At 38.9% G+C, this 5,852-nt stretch overlaps 1 long non-coding RNA gene across 1 annotated transcript; it reads left to right on the forward strand.

Annotated features, from left to right (window-relative positions):
• Positions 1 to 1,509: 1,509 nt before the first annotated feature.
• LOC146654112 (uncharacterized) lies at positions 1,510 to 3,863 on the forward strand. The gene is made up of 2 exons (XR_014907292.1): positions 1,510 to 1,880; positions 3,617 to 3,863. It is a non-coding gene; the product is annotated as an uncharacterized LOC146654112 (long non-coding RNA).
• Positions 3,864 to 5,852: the final 1,989 nt, after the last annotated feature.

Below are 5,852 nucleotides of genomic sequence, written 5' to 3' on the forward strand. Positions count from 1 at the left end.
TGTTGAATTTGCATAGAATTACTTCATATATCCAGCATGACTAATTTAAATTTCACATCTAAACATATTTTTGTCTTTTAATTTTCACATATTCTTTAAGAATATTCATTCTTTTAGAACAAATCATGTTGAAAAGAAACAAGTTAATCGTGTTTTATCCTCAAGCTCCGCCCCCTGGAAAGGAAAAATCGGCTGCACTGTCCGCCATTTTTGTCTCTCGCTTCGGAAAATCTACTACCATCTGGAGTTTTCCACTTGAAGGTAAATAAGATTTTAAAGCTAACACACCAGTGAGAAAGAGTGTAGACCCTTTATATATGTGGACCTTTACTGGGGTGTTGTTATTTTACAGGTATGTGGGCTGTTTATCGAAAACCATGAAAGGCCAATGTTAGGCTCCAGTTAGCTAATGGTAACCGAAATTATGCGATAAGCAAATTAGTAATTAACATATATAATGTGAGTTAATATTGTTTGTATATTCTTTCAGTCTAAATTAACAGACTATTACAAACTTGCATCGGTGTCTGTAGTAAGTGGTGGTACCTGCAGTGTCTTAACTATTAAACAAGCTAATGTAGGACCGGGATATGACTAGTTTGTTGAAACATGTCTGCTGCCAATGTGACTGCTCACACATGGTAACATTACCAGCACATAGCCACAGCCGCTATAAACATGCTGAAAGGTCAATCTAGCTTCTGTAGTCAGCAGCTGGAAGACTCAACACAGACCCAAGATTCAGTGTAACGGTTATCTAAATGTTGTGTGTCCTGTTTGTAAGCCCAGAAAAAGAAATTAAATAAAATGACGACCTTGAGCTTCAAGCTAATGTAAGCGTAATGCTATAGCATAAAGCGACTAATGCAATGATGAGGTTGTTAAATTAGTAAAAATACAGTAAATATATCCAACATGAACTCCACCCCCCCAGGGTGTGTTCTGCGAGGGAAAATTCACTGTGGCGGTCCGCCATTTTTTGTCTTCGCTTCGTTTACGTTTGGTGCTGAGCTTTACTTTGTCGAGGTAAACTGAAAACTACATGTTTGAGAGGAAACGAAGAGAACATCCATTAGATGGGGAAGTTTTTCTCATGAATTGCTGTTGAGCAACATAATGGAAAAAACAAGTCATTCCTTAAGTTAACTAACGATAATGCTGCGGGACAATATTATGTGCATTAGCTTTTTTTCAGTGTGTGCCCAGTCACATTCGCTTGTTTTTTCTCAGTGAATACAGACTAACAAACTTGTGTCCATTTAGTTAACTGGTTGTACCTAAAATGTTTTAGTTAAACAGTTAAATAAGCTAGTTTGCCATGGGGTGGGCTCTGTGTGTGTGGGGGGGGGGGGGGTCTTCACTAAAGTCGGTTTACTTAGGGCATGTACGGTGGCTGGGAAGTGCAAATCGCAACAAATTAAAAAACCGCAACAAATAAAAAACAAACCACAACAAAATACAAAAAGCCCACAACAAATTAAAAATCCTTGACGGAAAGGGATTGTCTGAAATACCGGAAGTGACACAAGCGTGATGTCATGAGAGGGGGCGTGGTCAGGGTTTTTGGTTGAGGCGCCACATTTCTGGGCCGAACAAAGCGCTAGCGAAAGAGCGAAAGTACACGGATAGATAACACCAGCTATGGTTCGTACTTGCTGTGCGGTCGGTTGTAAAGTTAGATCGCACGGCCGGCAAGGGAATAAGGTTGAAAATGGTTTATCTTTTCATTCTTTCCCCACCTGGAAGCAACATGAGGCAGCTCATGTATCGGATGTTACCAAACGAAGGCGTCTAGCCTGGATAGCAGCTGTGAGACGAGCTGATATCCAGTTCTCTTCCATCTCCAAATATCTGTTGGTGCTCCAGACATTTTCATTCCCGTAAGTTATAGATATGTTCATATCACTCTTTATCCGGTCTTTAAGTCTGACGTCACTAGCATGGGCTCAAACGCTGCTGCAGGTCCATAAATCACAGGATCACTGTGGCATTACTGAGAGTTGAAAAACTGTCTAAAGTCTTTCATCTGTAATAAAATTATCAGCGTTCTGCTCTACCATGTGTAACAATTGAGTTTAACATCCAGGCATCCATGAAAACGAAACGGAATATATGACATTTAACAGAGTTAGAAATTAGCAGGAAGTTAGCTCGCTAGCTTCCATCTAAATGAGGGATTTTGGGAACAAATTCAAACGTACAACTCTGCTATCACTTCCAACATAAATGAAGACAGAAAACTAAACAGCAGTGACGTTTGTAGGGCACTGTGAGTAAAATGCGTTTGATTTCCTCCCGAACATTCAAATTAGTGCAATCATAAATTCATTCATGAGGTGCAAATTAGAGTGAGAACACGTGGAGGCTCTGGCTACGTTCACACTGCACGCGAAAACGCATCAAATCCGACTTTTTTGACCGTATGCGACCCATATCCAATCATGGTATGACTGTGTAAAAACAGCACAAATCCGATATTTTCAAATCCGATCTGGGTCACTTTCGTATGTGGAACTTAATCCGATACATATCTGATGTTTTAGGAAGCAACTGCTGTTTGAATGGTCATGACGCATTAAATCCGTCTTTTATTTCACTGACACAAAACATATGCCAATTATCAGCGCTGGAGAAGACATTGAGAACACATGAGCGCTTCGTGTGCATCCCGTGCAGATGTTAGTGAAACTGTTGGGAAGATAACGTGAACATTTTATTTGTACTGTATAATCTGCAGATTCTGACATAAATCTGCAACTATCCTTTGAAGCACCGCTCCTCTCTAAAACAACAATAAGGATCATTATTAGGCCATATGTAAATAACAAAATAACTTAAAGCAAAATTGGACAACGTAAAGTCTGAAACAAGTCTTTATATTAAGGGCCATCAGTCAAACAATGCTGTTTGGTCTAAACAGAGCGCGTTGTGTGTGACGTCTTCTTTTGCGCATGCGGGCCACTTTGAGGGTTCACAAAGGACTGCGTTTGCTGTCACATTTTATTTGTAGTGTGAACAAGCAGACACAAAATCAGATTTAAATAAAAAAAAAAAAAAATCGGAATTGAGCATTAAGACCTGCAGTGTGAACGTAGCCATAGTGAGTTCAGTGCATTGATGTGACATTGTCCTGAAGGATTTAGTTATTCTCAATGGTTAAAGAAATTGCAATTATTTATTCATATTTATTATAAATAATCCTAATTATATATCTTGCTTCCATGTTTGTGTCCTGTGTCACAAAAAATAAATTTTTTACTATAATACATTGATTAATGACCTGCAGAATCTCCTTATCATATTACGTGTCCATAATTGTCACCTAAAGTCAAACTTTATGCTTTCTCCATCTTGAAAGTGATGACATCCTTGCATTACATACTTTAGGTTCATTTTCTGAAGGCAGGTTTCTGAAAGAGAACAGGCAGATTTGGAATATAACATGCAGCGTTCTATAGATGGATACATAAAAAAATCGAAAATTACATGTATGTGCTAACTTTCTAAATACTTTGTTACATTTATGATAAAATGGATTTGAAAGTAGATAAAACAAATTTATGTCGGCCTTGGCTCATTAGAGTCCTTGTCTTTAAATTAACTTTGTATGTTTCAGGTGCTGCACTCTCAAAGACTGAATGAACCAGCATTGGGTCATTGTGAGCATCACAGGGAAGGTTGAAGCCGCCCACTGCACCTGTATGGCCGGAGTCCTGGAGACCTGCATCCATGGCGCTGCTCTTCTGTTTAATGTAGAAGCAACAGTGCAGATCTGTGGCACAAGGACTGTTACAGATGAACCTGCATACTGGGGTTTTCTGGGTAATATGACCAAGATACAGCCAGAGGTTGGCCATAAGATGGACTTCTCCTCTTCAGCTGACCAAAAACTGCTCTCAATCAAAACATAAACAGACCATCTGTAGTGACAGGTAAAAGGAGCCGTCCTCAAAAAAGAAAAATCCCACCTGCTACTGTGGAGGAGTTGTCACTGCTATTGGAATCTTTGCTGGAACACAGTAAAGCTGTGGGTTGTGGGAATGACCCATAATGTTTTATATAAGGGTCTAGATTTATGCCTGAAGTGCACTGCCGTGTAAATAATTTGCATTTACTGAATAGGTACTGACTGAGTACCACTGTTCAAAAGTTGAATAAAGAAACAAACTAAGTTTTGCTCTTTTTTTTTTTTTTTATTAAAACCACCTTACAGAACATCACATCAGTTACAATGTAGAATCCATGTCATAGTTTATAAAGGACAAAATGTTTACACAAAATCATGACAGCATTTACACGATATCACCCACTACTAACGTTACTTTATTTACTATCAATTACTTCAATTTATGTTCTGAAAAATTACCGCTATTTATACAGCACAAGACTAAAGAATATTTAACAGGAGCAAGTTTCATTTTCCCCTGGTTTTACTACCACACTGTTCACCAAAACGGCAGCAAACCTTCACCATCTTATCCAGAAGGGTCACCTCTTCACCCTCACATGGAAGAAGTAATCTGATTGGCATGGTGGTATGTTTGAAGCAGGTCCCTTGTGTAGCGCTGGAACTCAGTCACGATGTTTCATCCATTTCATAGGCTGGTTTGCTGCAATAATGCCAAATAATTAGTAACTCTATAAATAGAAGGTAGTTCTGCAAAATCACTCAGTAGGATGTTTTTTTCTAATTTTCTATGACCTCAGAGTGCATCGAAAATAAAACTAATAGGCTATAAAGATATGAACATATTTAGAACTTACCGGAATGAAAATGTCTGGAGCACCAACAGATATTTGGAGATGGAAGAGAACTGGATATCAGCTCGTCTCACAGCTGCTATCCAGGCTAGACGCCTTCGTTTGGTAACATCCGATACATGAGCTGCCTCATGTTGCTTCCAGGTGGGGAAAGAATGAAAAGATAAACCATTTTCAACCTTATTCCCTTGCCGGCCGTGCGATCTAACTTTACAACCGACCGCACAGCAAGTACGAACCATAGCTGGTGTTATCCGTGTACTTTCGCTCTTTCGCTAGCGCTTTGTTCGGCCCAGAAATGTGGCGCCTCAACCAAAAACCCTGACCACGCCCCCTCTCGTGACATCACGCTTGTGTCACTTCCGGTATTTCAGACAATCCCTTTCCGTCAAGGATTTTTAATTTGTTGTGGGCTTTTTGTATTTTGTTGTGGGCTTTTTGTAATTTGTTGTGGGCTTTTTGTAATTTGTTGTGGGCTTTTTGTATTTTGTTGTGGGCTTTTTGTATTTTGTTGTGGGCTTTTTGTAATTTGTTGTGGGCTTTTTGTAATTTGTTGTGGGCTTTTTGTAATTTGTTGTGGGCTTTTTGTAATTTGTTGTGGGCTTTTTGTATTTTGTTGTGGGCTTTTTGTATTTTGTTGTGGGCTTTTTGTAATTTGTTGTGGGCTTTTTGTAATTTGTTGTGGGCTTTTTGTATTTTGTTGTGGGCTTTTTGTAATTTGTTGTGGGCTTTTTGTATTTTGTTGTGGTTTGTTTTTTATTTGTTGCGGTTTTTTAATTTGTTGCGATTTGCACTTCCCAGCCACCGTAGGCATGACACCTATGCAGTACTCATTAGGAGAGGAAGTGCATGACGTGGGGCTTTATTTCATGTTCTGGGGTAGTGAATGTAATGTACTGATAACATGTTAAAGACACACAAAAACCCAACAAATTATTTTAACTGATTTATAGAGAGACTGAGAGGAGGGCTTAAAGAGATAAAAATAATGACAATATAAATATGTTAAATTTATTTTTTCTGTATCGATATATGGTGCTTATCCCTGCTGAAGGGCAGATTGGTGTTGCTTCAGAACAATTCTCTAGCGC

The sequence above is a fragment of the Rhamphochromis longiceps genome, linkage group LG14, assembly GCF_057381845.1.
Source record: "Rhamphochromis longiceps isolate RC_006_pf linkage group LG14, R_longiceps_female_GT1.1, whole genome shotgun sequence".
In the NCBI taxonomy this organism is placed as follows: Eukaryota; Metazoa; Chordata; class Actinopteri; order Cichliformes; family Cichlidae; genus Rhamphochromis; species Rhamphochromis longiceps.